Source organism: Lissotriton helveticus, chromosome 7 (genome assembly GCF_964261635.1).
Source record: "Lissotriton helveticus chromosome 7, aLisHel1.1, whole genome shotgun sequence".
Taxonomy (NCBI): domain Eukaryota; kingdom Metazoa; phylum Chordata; class Amphibia; order Caudata; family Salamandridae; genus Lissotriton; species Lissotriton helveticus.
The window spans coordinates 591,996,531-592,011,833 of record NC_136068.1 but is presented as its reverse complement, the minus strand read 5'-3'; positions in this window follow the sequence as shown (position 1 = coordinate 592,011,833).

The following is a 15,303-nucleotide window of genomic DNA, read 5'->3' as shown; positions in this document are numbered from 1 at the left end:
AAGCATAGCGGGTTTGTATGTATTTGACTTTGAAGAGAAATACATCCTCAGCGATACAAACCCCTATAGCTCTAATCTCCTGATATGGCGTAGGTACATCGACGATGTGCTAACCATTTGGAAAGGCTCAGAGGAGTCACTAACCTCTTTCTTCAACTGGATAAACACTCGAGACAATCACCTAAAGTTCACATATGAAAAAAACAGTGACACCCTGGTCTTCCTAGACGTAAAAATCACAAAAAAAGATGGGAAATTGACTACTATTACCCATTATAAACCTACTGCCAAAAATAACCTCCTCCGTTTTGAAAGCTTTCACCCCAGACCCCTACGCGAAAATTTACCATACGGGCAATACCTTAGAATCCGTAGGAATTGTAGTGAACTAAATGACTACAAGAGCCAAGCCAAAGACCTTTCTCAGAAACTTCAAAACAGAGGTTACCCAAACAGAATCCTCCAGAAAAGCCAGAAGCGAGCTCGTAATCAGCCTCGCGCAGCGCTCTTGGAACCAAAAGAAAGGGTCCCGGAAGAGATACCTTTGACGTGTGTTACAACATATAACACTATATCCAATGACGTATCAAGAATAATAAAAAAACACTGGAACATTCTGAACACAGGCAATCTAAGATGGAACAAACCTTTATTCTCTTTCAAAAGAGCACGAAGCATAAAAGATGCAGTAGTCAATACCAGACCCCTAGCGTTACACCCTAGAAAAGAAACACAAACTAATCTCTGGGGTCTACCTAAGGTAACTGGTCACTATAAATGCGGAAGTTGCAGTGTCTGCCCCTTCACCACAAATACAAAAACACTACTGTTGGAACCCAACAAAGTGTGGACAATAAGAGGGCAGACTAACTGCAATAGCGAGAATGTCATCTACAGATTGACATGTCCATGCGACTTGCATTATATAGGAATGACCAGTAGAAAAATAAAACTTCGCATCGGAGAGCACAGGAGCACCATCAGGTGCAAAAAGACAAATACAAAGCTTACTGAACATTTTTTATCGGTAGGTCACACTGCTGATGACATAAAATGGACAATAATTGAACAAGTACAACCTGGTACAAACCTAGACAAACGCCTATACGAGAAGGAACAGAGATGGGTCTACAGACTTTCCACGCACAAAACCGGCTTAAACGATAATATCCCGTGGAACAATGTATTGACATAAGAGAGCATGTTGGAATCCAGACCCACCACATGGAGTTATCCTATGCCTGTTCCGGTTTACAAAAGCCTCCAAACGGCAACTTTGCCTGTTTTCCAATGCCCTGAAAGTATTCTCTGTACACTTAACACCTTGTAAATATTCCCCATTCACATCTATGCTTTTGCTCAGAAACACGTTAAAAATACCCTAGAACTATGACTCAGCTAAGCGAGCGCTGTCCGCCTTAGAGCATTACAACCGTTACCATGGCGAAGTAAACATTGCTTTACTTGGGGTTGTCCTACAACAGTGTTCACTGAACACTGTGATTGGCCACCTCCGGATCACGTGCTCACCACACGTGACCCGGCCACGCCCAACGAGGAAGTGTTCACATTACCGGCAAACAGACACCGGAGACACTCCACGGGGCACGCCGAGCAAGAACCAAGTAGGTTAATCGGTCTGATGAACAGAAGCGACAAGTAAGTACACTTGAAGGATCGCTATGCGGGAACGATCACCCGTAATTTTGCTTGGGGCAATATTCGACTGTCAAAGCGCTTTTGCCAAAGCGCTAACACTGGATACTTGTTGTTGTTTTTAATCTACAGGAGACGGAATCCTGTCAACTTGGTTACGCTGGTGCCTATGAAGCGAGACTTTCGCTTCCAAGCGTAAGCACAATCTAGCCGCCCCAATACTATTGAGACGGTTTTTCTCACGACTGCTCACATCTATTTGGCAGCCGATCACAGCGCAGCACGCTAATAGGTCACTCTCCCATTTATCGACCCCTGTTTTTCACGTATTACAGACGCCAAACCATATCGACACCCCTCATTTGGCGGCTGCCCTTTGATTGAAAGGCACCTCCCGGCATTTTATCACTATATTTCTGTTGCCACCCACGCAATAGATATGTTCTAATCACAATAGTGATATGCTGGTATGATTCCACACGTGGATATTATGATTGTCCTAATGATCATGAATATATATGTTATATGTGGTACAATCCATTTTGTCTACCCCTGTGTGTGACCCCTTCCTGTTTTTTGTTTCCCTGTCTTTTCACAGGTTTTTTCCAAAAGTGAAAAACGCACCTTTTTGCACGAGATCCTTATTTACGATCTCTAAATTGAACTAGGGCAGGACGCTCCTTAGCGCGGGCGGACCACCCAGTTCAAATCACCTACGGTCCTGACGAAAACCCTTGAATCCATGTATGGGTTGAAACATGTAGACCTTTTTAAACAATAATTTTGTATATTCACATTCACATAGCACACTTTCGCTATTTTTATATATTTTAACACGACTTTCTGACACCAAAGCCTTCCTAATTAGGCAAAGGTGCCACACTTGATTTTTACTAAGGGTTCAAGCGCTCAAGAATAAAGACTTGAAGTGAGTAGTGTTGGCCCTTTTTAATACACATTTTTTGATAGTCTTGAACACATAAAAACGAAACCAGCTCCACTGTAATCAGGTGTCGCAGCACACCCCGTAGGCACTCGGCTTATGGGGTGGGACCCCAATGATGAAGCATGTCACCAACCAGGTTGGTGAGTGAGGGGTCTTCTATAAGGATATGCCTTATCCAGTAACAGGTTGGGGCAAAATTTGCTAACCAGAGCTCTTGTGCTCATTATTAGAGAGTTATTTTTCTCCCTACCCACGAGGGGTTACTCCTCTATTGTTTTTTCTAGATTAATTGGGGGACCAGGAGTTCCCACCTCACATAGTGCCTAGCATTATTATTTTTCCCTCTCTCTCTCCATTGTTGTAAACAATTGTATTCACCCCAGCCATCAACTGCAACTCTTACAGAATAACTGTCACTAAAAGAACATTGCTACAACAGAGTATTCCATTAATAATAAGAACTCCATTACATAGTGATGTTCTAATAAGAACAAACAAGAGCAATATCATTTAGCTAGTGAAGTACCATGTCACACATCTTCCTCTTTTACACAAATATAACAAAGAAGAAAAAGAACTAAAGTACAATAAAGAAAAGAAACTTAACAAACATAATGCTTCATATGCAGAGGTTGTCTACGATTTCTCTGACTCCTTGCTCTAGTATCAGCTGGTAGAAAACTAGAAATTGAGGAAATTGATTCATATTGATTCTTAGATGATTTAAGATGAGATTCAACTGGTTGATGAATGGGACTTACCACCACTACCCTGCTTTTATTCCATATTCTTCCATCACCAGTTTTTACAGCATTCTTAAATATTTTTTAACACGTCTTACATCAGTATATTTAGACCATGGCTTACATCCAACAGGTGACTTAATTTTTACATAGTCACCAACTTTTACATTATTGGTTTGGCCTACTTTATTGTCAATCAAACCTTTGTTTAAACCCATCCAACCTGGACAAAGTTTAGAGTTTGATGCTCTACCCTTAAATAATTCAAATGGAGATCTGCCGGTGGTTGAATGAGGATACTATCGATAAGCAGTAATTCTTTCTTGTAAAGCATTCTTCCAACTGAGATTATTAGCCCTGTTAATTGTATACTTTCTTTAAGAGTTTTATTAACCCTCTCAACAGCACCATTTGTCTCCGGGTGATACACAGAGCTCCTTTTGTGAATAATACCACATTCCTTCAAGTATTTCTGCATTTCAGCATAACAAAACTGGGGACCATTATCCGAAAGTATACCATTTGGATACCTTTCCCTCTTAAAAATTTCTTCCAAAAATGTTATGATATTGGTTGAAGAAATGTCTCTAACAGAACTCACTTCAATCCATCTTGAATAGAGATCTCATAGCACAATAAGATATGGAGTATCACAGACACCATGTAAAGGACCTACTATATCAATAGCAACCTCATACCACTGATGTTTTGGTAATTCTCTGCATACCATGGGCAACTGTTTGGTTTTAAGAATCTTGTCACTAGAACAGCATTCTATACATTCACAAACCATTCTCTCAACTTCTCTATCCATTTCCGGTCACTAGAACTGCATTCTCAAATATTCTTTCATATTTACAATTCCTAAATGACCAACATGTGCAAAATTTTAAAGTTTACCTCGACACCAAAAGGAGGAACAAGACGTGACCAAAAGACCATTCAAAACAGCTAACTCATCACAAACTAGCAGCCAAGGCTTATTGAGATGTTTGTTCTTTCCTGATTCCAAGAGTTCAATCACTTTTTTAATCTCACTATCCTTGGCAACCTCAGCTTTCCATTCATTCTCATCAAATGTGCCTAAAGTCACCTCACAAACATTGACTATATCATCCACAATAAACTCCTTCTCACTATCTACTGCAACATTTACCAAACGAGACAGACAATCAGCAGAGTTATTAATTGCACCTGGAATATAATCAACAACAAAATCAAACTCCTAAAGAGAGATGATCCATTTTCTTATCCTTAAAGAAATTTCATCAAGTCCTTTTTTTAAAAACACTTCTTTTAATGGTTTGTGGTCAGAGAGAACTTTTACTTTTGTCCCCCAGATCTGATTTTTTAATTTTCTCAAGGCCCAAAAAATTGCTAACGCCTCCTTTTTAATGACTGAATAATTCAGTTCTGAACCCCTCAAACATCTTGATGCACAAGCAATTACGCGTTCAACACCACAATTTGTTTGAACAAGAATAGCTCCAATGCCCTTTGCACTAGCATCAGTAAAAATATAGGTTTGATGACCAGGCACAAATGCTTGTAATGAAGGCGCCTTCTTTAAATCTTCCTTTAATGAAATAAATTCTCTTGTACATCCATGACACCACTCAATTTCACATTTTTACCTGTTAACTTCCTAAGATTCTGTGTTTTGTCTGCATATCCTTTAATAAACTTAGTGTAAAATTCCACCATACCCAAAAAGGATAGTAACTCCTCCTTATTACAAGGTTCTTTCATTTTCACTTTGGTTTCAACAAGCTCTTTTTTTAGGAAAAACGCCTTGACCAGTGATACGATGACCTGGATAATTGACTTCTTCCACCTCCAATCTGCACTTTTCTTTTTTGAGTGTCAAACCTGCTTTTCTTAAACTTTCTAACACACTACACACTCTCTCAAAATGTTCAGTTTTAGTACTTCCATAAATTATTAAACCATCTTGATAACACTTAACCCCACTGAGACCTTTGAGAATATTGTACATAATCAGTTGAAAAACAGAAGCTGTAGATATAAGCCCAAAAGGCATCCTTAGAAATTTGAACGTACCCATAGGGGTTACAAACGCAGTTAAATCCTAAGAAAACTCCTCAAGCTCCACTTGATGATATGCAGACGCTAGGTCAAGAGTCGTGAAGTACTTAGCGCCTGCTAGGGTGCTCACGATCTCATCAATATTGGGTAAGGGAAAACGATCTACAATTACCTCTTAATTGAGAGCACGCAAGTCTATGCAAAGTCTGATGTTACCATTGGCCTTCTTGAAAACGACTATGGAAGACAACCACTCAGTCGCTTCAACCTGAACAATCACACCCATATCAATCAACTTTTGAATTTCTTTTTGTAAACTATGTTGTTCATTTAATGGTACTCTCCTAACTTTTGCAACAACAGGTACAGCACTATCCTTCAATTTTATTCGATGCTTGTAACCTCTCAGACAACCTAGCTTATCTTCAAAAACGTCAGAAAAACATTCAGAGAGAATACTTGCTGTATCACCAATCACTTGCACTTGTACCTGGGGAACAGCATTTGGATTTAGAAGAACCCCCAACAATTGTTGATGTGGCCAACCCAAAAGTGCATCAGCTTTTATAGCAACATAAACCTTGCCAACAGCCATACGTCCACACAATTCAAATCCTGACATAAAATATCCTATTATGTTTATAGGCATACAACCATAACCCAAAGGTGAAACATCAGTTTTCAAAATAACAACCTTGTCTCTAAAATGTTTCTCAAAAATGTCTTTGTTGATAATAGTGAGATGTGAGCAAGAGTCGAACTTCATCTCAAGCTCAACACCTTCAACAAAAACCATATGAGAAGGATGATTAGCTCTGGAATCATCAATTTGATAAAGAATTTCTTTAACTTGCGGATGCTCTTTTACAAAAATTGTTCTCTTTTTTTACTTTTGTTTTGCAACACTTAGCAAAGTGACCTTTTCTCCCACAGGTATTACAATAAACTTGTAACGCAGTACAATAAGAAGCATTTGCTCTATGTCCAGATCTACCACACCTAAAACAAATTGACCTCTCATCTTGTGAGAAATGTTTATCTTGTGTGAAGTTTTTATCTGAACGTGTAATTTTTCCACTCTCAGATTCAATAGCTTGTTTGTTTTTTACAGCATATACCACTTCTTCTACATTAGCAGTAGTAGTATTAGACTTATTTCTCACAGTGCTCAATTCATCAACACATTTCATCATGTGTTCAACATGTTTAGCAATAGCTAATACTTCATCTAACGGTGGCTCACCTTTCAACCATAACTCTTCCCTAATTTTGTCATGTGAACATTGTAGAACAAATTGATCACTTATCCTTTCTTCAACTGCACACTCAAATTTACAGGTGGATGCTAGTTTTCTTAACCTAGTTACAAATTCCTCAATAGACTCCTCTTTTTTTTGTTCACAGAGACCAAAATGATACCTCTCCATAATGGTGCTTACACATGGAAGATAATGTCTGTCTAATTGTAGAATACAAACTTCACATTCATTCAATGCTCTATGATCTGCAGCACTTAGTTCCGGTAAATGTTCCAGTACTTCTTGACCTTCCCCTTCAAGACAATGAAGTAATACCGAGTGTTTTCTTTCTGTGCTAAGGTTCGTGCCGCAAACTCTCGCGTAGTTAGTGAACATTTTTTTTCCACTTCTGCCATTTTATTGTGGGTTCTCCTGGACTTGTTAGAAAAAATGGTGGCTGTGTGACATTTTGCATATTTGCACTTCTTTAGTTTTCACAACACTAAATACATTAAAAAAATATGAACCACCTAAAAAAATAAAATATCAAGTCTTTGAACACACTCTCTAATTCCAGAAAATTGTCAGAAATCACACATGAATCGAGGTGTGTAAATTATTAAGTCCTTGAAAACACACTAATGAGAGCAAAATCGTAATAAAATCACAGTTGAATCGAAGTGTGCCAATAAAAATAATGTTTAACTTGTTTCCTTTCTTATAAACTTTTAGTGATGAAGAAAAAAAAGAAAATGTGACAAAAATCACAAAAATTCATCTCCTGAACACACTGTTAAATAATAATGCTGTAGCAGATTCACTTGGCCACAAACTTATACTTGCCAAAATCCAAAAATACCTCTAGGCGATGAAAGGTGATTAACTTTCTTAAAGTTCCTGTGGCATAATAACTCCTTCGTTTGAAAATAAAGTATATGTATTTTCCTTACGTTTGATAATAAAGTACCTGTATTTTCCTTACTTTATATTTCCAACGCATTAATTAAATATCCACTACTCAACGTCGCACGAAGTCCTTTCATCATATACGGACTCCGTGTAGTTGCTAGGCGACTCTATTCACATACAAAATGGCGTCCTTACGTGAGTGCGCACCGACGTCACTACACCAAAGACGCTGAAGCGCTTAAATCATCGAGTGACTTACGCATCAAGAATGTCTCCTTTCGTGGAACGCATATGCGTTCCAATACGATAATCCGAAGAACAATTCCTGAGTAGCACGGCACTGAAATGCCCTCCAGCCAATCTCCTTACCGCTGATTTATTTTCTTTACAAAACGGCCTTAGAAATTCCTGGACTTCCGCTTGATATTCTCACGAACACATCTCAACAGATGACCGGGAAACCTCCAACAGAGAAGAGGTTGAGTGTAACACTTGACTTTTCCGATTAAAATCAGCCGAGCAACGATGAAAGCGGGAATAGAGAGACTCCTCGATGTTGGGGTGAGATAAATGTGGTGTCCTTTAAAGAAGAAGTAGATCTCCACACAGGTAGGTGAGCTTCAGATTCACTGTTATGCACCCTAGCCATCAGCTGCAACTCTTACAGAATAACTGTCACTAAAAGAACATTGCTACGACAGAGTATTCCATTAAGAATAGGAACTCCATTACATAGTAATGTTCTAATAAGAACAAACAAGAGCAATAACTTTTAGCTAGTGAAGTACCATGTCACACACCTACTAGCCAAATTAGTCACAGCTTGATCTAAGCCTAATGGCAGCCCTTAAAAAGCTAAGTGTATACAAAGCAGTTCCGTTTGATAAAAGTTGGAAAAAGATAAAAGCCGGTTTCACCCTCCTAAAACAAGCCTTTTTAAGAATAGGAATAATAAAAGATTTTCTGGGAGCCTCATAAAAACTGCAAAACATAAAAAAGTTAATCATGTCCCGAGGAGACAGATTGTCGCAGCCACAGAGCATGGGGCACTGGCCTCTGTGGGCATCTCGTGGTTGGGCCAACAGGTAATGCAAAAGGTCAAGCCTAAATCTGGTAGGTAAAAATCGATCATAATTACTTTTAATCTCTAAAAGGTATGGTTCAATTATTTGTCCACTTTTTAATCTGATGTACATACACACACTTGGCTTCTTCAGCTCAGTTGCTTCTCTGGCACAACAACTCCTACTAAAAAAAACATTATTTTGCCCAGGTAAGATCCTTCTTACATATGCCCTCTGGGTTATCGAATAAATCCATGCTTCCCGGGCTATGAAGGCCATCTCTTTCATACTTTAACCAGCGGATTCGATTAACATTGTCAAGGGACAGACAATCCTTTAAAATATCCTTGCCAAGAACATAATCTTTCTTGGTCCAAATCTTTAACCACATGCTAGAGGACAGAATGCCAATTCATCTGACAAAAAAGCCATCCCCAACTCTTGATGCAAAGCATACGACAAAGCACTTTGTGGCAAGGAAAGTACCCATCTCTGGAAGGTGTTTTCTATCACTTGCAGAGCCTCCAACCCGGCATAACCCCATATCTCACTCCCATAGCTGACCTTGGCAATGCACTTGGCTCTATAAATCTTCATATGAGCCCCTATCAGTCCCCTCCCCACTCTGAAAGTAAAATTAAAAACCGCTGTGTCACTCTGACCAGGTCTCCCTTCTTCAGAGTAATCAAGGGGGACCAACTTAGAACGTTATCAAACACTACTACCAGATAGGAAAAAACATTTGTCTTTGGAATTGTCAAGGTCCCTATCTTAAAAGTAAAATGCTGGAGTGTACGCGGACCCACCTGCATTAAAAATGATTTGCTATGATTGACCAACAGGTCCGGGTCTCCCATATAGTGGATGAAGGAGTTTAACAAAAGCTGTAACCCTCTAGCAGTCCTCGCAAAGAGGACAGCATCATCTGCATATAGGAGAACCGGCAAGCTTCGCTTGCCCACCTGTGGCAATCAGCTTGTGCCTCCAAAAGGACCTTCTCCACAGAGTTGATATAAAGATTTTGGGAAAGGTGCCGCTGAATGAAAGAATTGCCGCGTCGGATGCCATTTGTTTTTAAAAAATAACTAAATTGAATGCACTTGAATTGAGACTTTTAAAACTGTTCGGACGATACTTACTGCAAGCTCGCTCACCCACTTCCTGGTAGACACGCCACCAATGCAGAGTGCCAATCAGGGAAGAGGGGGATGGAGCCAAGGCTGAAGACGGCTACTAATGCCGGTAACAGTGCGGGGAAATCATTTGGGAAAGGTGCCGCTGAATGAAAGAATTGCCACGCCGGATGCCATTTCTTTTACAAAAATAACTAAATTGAATGTGAATGCACTTGAATATTGAATTGAGCATTGAATTGAGACTTTTAAATCTGTTCGGACGATACTTACTGCAAGCTCGCTCACCCACTTCCTGGTAGACACGCCACCACCGCAGAGCGCCAATCAGGGAAGAGGGGGGTGGAGCCAAGGCTGACCACGGCTACTAATGCCGGTAACAGCACGGGGAAATCATTTGGGAAAGGTGCCGCTGAATGAAAGAATTGCCGCGCGGGATGCCATTTCTTTTACAAAAATAACTAAATTGAATGCACTTGAATATTGAATTGAGCACTTGAATTGAAACTTTTAAATCTGTTCGGACGATACTTACTGCAAGCTCGCTCACCCACTTCCTGGTAGACACACCACCACCGCAGAGCGCCAATCAGGGAAGAGGGGGGTGGAGCAAAGGCTGACGACGGCTACTAATGCCGGTAATAGCACGGGGAAATCCTTTGGGAAAGGTGCCGTTGAATGGAAGAATTGCCACTCTGGAGGCCATTTGTTTTTAAAAAATAACTAAATTCAATGCACTTGAATATTGAATTGAGCACTTGAATTGAGACTTTTAAATCTGTTCGGACGATACTTACTCCAAGCTCGCTCACCCACTTCCTGGTAGACATGCCACCACCGCAGAGCGCCAATCAGGGAAGAGGGGGGTGGAGCCAAGGCTGACGACGGCTACTAATGGCGGTAACAGCGTGGGAGCGCAGCTGACGCACGCAGCGGGCGCGCCGATGGTGCGCCGAAGGCAAGCCCGTCTGCGCCCATCCGCGGCCAGCAGAGGCAAGGGGCAAGTTACTATGCCCAAATTACAACTTGCTCCGCAGCCACCCTAAAAAAACTTCACTCAATAGAGTTAACAGTTAATAATGCCACACTAACCAGTTTAAGCAATAACGGCATAAGGGAACTAAGATCATCATTCCCCGATCTCACCCAGAAGAGCATCACGGCCCACATCAAGCTCAAGGCCACGAAGGAAGGAAAAGCACTCGCAATCATTTATTTAAATACCCGCTCCTTGCCCAAACACCAACTTGATATATATCATTTGTTGGTGTAAGAAAAACCAGATATACTTCTACTCACAGAAACCTGGTTAACACAGGACTCTGCCCCGGACATCTTAGCTGCACTACCTAACGAATACTATATTCTTCAAGCGAACCGCCCACAGGGGGAAAAGGGAGGGGGAGTAGCTGCTATTTTACATCATAATCTTAAATTTACGGCACTTACTCCCCTTGACCTACCTCAGTCGGACAATTTAGCACTCAAACTAGAATCGAACACCACCCCTTTGGTCTGTGCGCTACTCTACAGACCACCACAGAACATGCCACAATTTCCGAAATCACTGTGCGAGCAAATGGTGCAACTAGTAACCGATCATGCTAAACTACTATTAGTCGGTGACTTCAACTACTGGGCCAACGACTCAGCAGGGGGAACCTACTCAACCGAATTAACTGATCTACTCACAGGGTTGAACCTAAAACAGTGCATCTTCACTGCAACACACATTAAAGGGCTTACCCTGGATCAGGTATGGTCTAACAACCTGCCTCTAACCAACTTAGAAGTCACACCGTGTATATGGTCTGACCACCATCTTATTAGATTCACTATAATTATTCCCAATCACACAATAACATCTAAATACGACCCTGGCTCACGAAGAAGCTGGAACACTATTAACAAAGATCAATTTTTAAAGTCATTGACTAACACCATCCCTACAGCTTAACTATCTGTCAAGCAAGACGAGGAAGACCTATCTAACTGGCTGTTGACTGCCAGCATAATTATGCCCCCTCAAGAAATTACACCAGGCTCGTCGCCACGAAGCCCATAAGTGGTTCTCACTTGACCTAAAAAGATTAAAACTTGACCTACGTCAAGCAGAGAGAAAGTGGAGACAAAAATACTCCCCAGAGGACAAAAGCAGGTTTCTACAGGCACGTGGAACATATAAAAAGGCGATAATAACTACCAAAGCCAATTTCTTCTCATCCAAAAACATCAATTCCACAAATCGCTCTAAAGATATCTTCTCAATCAGTAACAAACTATCTAACCCGGACAGGATCACAGCGAAACCCACCCCCTCTCAAACCTTATGTGATCCCTTAAACAATGTTTTCATTGAAAAAATTAATATCATCAAAAATAGTATTCCTAGTTGTCCGAGCCCGGCGTACCACATGAAACCTAAGAACCGGGAAAAGTTGGTACGATTCCCACTAATAAACCAAGACATTTTCACAGACCTACTAGCCAAAGTAAAGTCGGGATCTCCTAGAGTCTGCTGTCCTCCAAGGATCCTCAAGGAAATACTCACTGCTTGCCCAAGTCCAGCTGTGACCCTCCTTAATGAGTCACTGCTCCAGGGTCAGGTACTCGAGTCCTTTAAAAAAGCCATAATCATCCCCTTATTAGAAAAAACAGGAGCTGATCCTAAAACGTTAATGAATTTTCGGCAATATCACTGCTCCCATATCTAGCGGAACTGTTTGAAGCCCATGTAGCTAAATGCCTATCCGCCTTCTTGGAGCAATCGGAATACCTGGACACTCATCAGGCAGGCTTCCGCCCTGCTCACTCGACAGAGTCAGTGATTCTGTCAGTATTGGACACTCTGAAAGACAAGGCATACAGGGGTCTCTCTCAAGCCCTGGTGCTTCTGGATCTCTCGGCCGCCTTCGTCACGGTCGATCATAACATCCTGATCGACCGTGTCAGGGATGCGGGTGTTGAAAGCTCTGCCCTAGAATGGATCACATCATTCCTCACAAACCGATCCCAGTCAGTTCATCTTGGTGGCTTCACAACTCCCATGATTAAGACCACCTGTGGAGTCCCGCAGGGTTCCTCACTCTCACCTCACCTATTTAATCTCTACCTTCTCCCCTTAGTCCACGCATTAAAAGAAAGGAACATTCAAACCTTCAATTATGCGGATGACTTCCAGCTAGTATTTCAGATTAGCGACTCCCCGACCTCCATTCACGAATTTCAATCGACAATGCTATTCATCCGAGATTGGATGAACAGTAATCAATTGAAATTAAACCCGAATGAAACAGAACTAATCCTGACGGGAGGCCTACGCAACCCCTGGAGCTCTCTGTTCTGGCCCAAAGAATTAGGACAACCCCCGACCCCATCCAAACACGCCAAAACACTGGGAGTGGTGGTCAACAGTGATCTCACCATGAAATCCCACATCGGTTCTGCCATTTCCACCTGCTTCTTTCAATTAAGAAAAATAAAGAAAATCAGCAGGTACCTCACTCAAGAAGCTAAACTTCTGGTAGTCCTTGCTATGGTGATATCATACATTGACTACACCAACTCCCTATATTTTGTCATCCCAGCTTACCTCACTCACCGCCTCCAACTGGTACAGAACCAGGCAGCCAGACTGATCTTATAGGAAAACAAAAGCCAACATGTCACCCCCCTCCTGGAAAAGCTTCACTGGGTCCCCATATCACAGAGTTGCGCCTTTAAATTGGGATGCATCATCTTCAAATCCTTGAACGACAAAAGCCCAAAATTGATTAACACCATGATCAAAAGATACAACCCAACTCGTAACCTAAGATCCGCCCACCTGCATCTCTTGACAAAACCTTCCTTTAAACAGAAACGATTTTGGAGGATCCAGATTCTCTACACTGACCCCAAGATACTGGAACTCTATGCTGCTCGAGATTAGATCCTGCACTGACCTCATGACATTCACCTAACTTCAAAAAACATAGCTTTTCCGACAGGCTTACAAGAAACTCTCGAATAAATCACAACACCGTCACCTATTCCCAGTAGCCCAATAAACCAATCTGGTGTACGAGCGCTTTACAAATCAACTATAACATAACATAACATAAATTAAAGAGAAAAGGGGCTAAAACGCACACTTGGCGCACCCCTCTCCTAAAGTCAGACTTACAGGTTACCTTATGATCTTTTGAGTAGCGGACAACCGCTTTAGTATCTCTGTGAAGGTCTCTTAAAAACAAGAAGATATCCCTGCCCATACCCATTGAGGACATCAATTGCCATAGCTTCGCTCTATTTACCCGATCGAAAGATAAAGATAAATTCATAAAAGCTAGGTGGATCGAACCGGGACATGCCATGGTGTATTTGTTAAATACCATATTTAAATTTAAACATTGTTCCAGTATAGAGCTTCTGGGATGGAAACCGTATTGTACCTCAGTTAAAATATTATTTCCCTCTGCCCAGGTTACCAGTCGGTCTAAAACCATGTGACCTGCCACCTTCACCACAGAATACAAGAGAGAAATAGACCTATAACAAAGGGTGCTATCCCGATCACCCTTTTTGAAACAGGAACAATAGTTGATAAAGCCCAAGAATCAGGGAAGCCAACCTGGACCAAGGCGTTGATGACTGCTGTCAATACAGGCACCCGAGTTTCCTCTTTCACAATATAAAGATCTGGGGGAATCCCATCAGGTCCCGAGCATTACTTTGAGACAATCCCATAATACCAGCTCTGACCTCCTGGGGTGAAAAGACCATCTCAGATGTGTCTTCTTCCCTTTCCTGCCCTACAGCCAGCATAGTGTCATTTTGAAATATGCCCTCAAAATGTTTTACCCAATCTTCCTCTCAGATATGAGCGTCCAGTTAATTACCAGTTTGTCCACTTAAAGATTGATTATCAGAGGAGGAGCTTCGCGTGCATCCGAGATGGCCGCGTGAGCACAGGGCTACCGAGGACCCTCGCTGCCTCCCGCATTTATCCTGGACAATATCCTGATTTGATGGAAGATCATTGAAGACACAACCCGGCTGATGTACTAGCAGGTTTTTCAGTCAAAATCGGAAGCAGGGTCCCCGAGTTTTGCCGTCTTGAAATTTGCGGCCTTCTCCATGGAACATCCTGGATCTTGAGTTGTGGCAGTGCCCATGTCGTAATTTAACAACAACGGCTTGAGGGGATTAGACCACAGCCTTGCTTCACTTTCGGTTTCGTTTCTCCGGCCGCTGCCCCATATCTGCGGCGTGTCTGTTGATCGGACGAGCTCAGACACCGGCTCATTGAGCTCCGAGCTGGCGACTGTTTGGCTGTGGACTCCACTGGCTCAATTTTGCCTCCTGTATCCTTGAGTGTGAATTTTAAGGAGCCATTTGGACCAGATCCCAAGCCTCCCTCCGGGGCACCCGACTCACCATGACGGGCAAGCCTGAGGGTGAGAAACGGAAGGTCAAGACCACTATCCGTGGAGGTTCCACCCAGACAAATGTCATGGATCGCTATACACTCTCTAAGGGATCCCCTGGTGGCGCACCTAAGACTCGGGAAGAGGCTGTCGATGATTC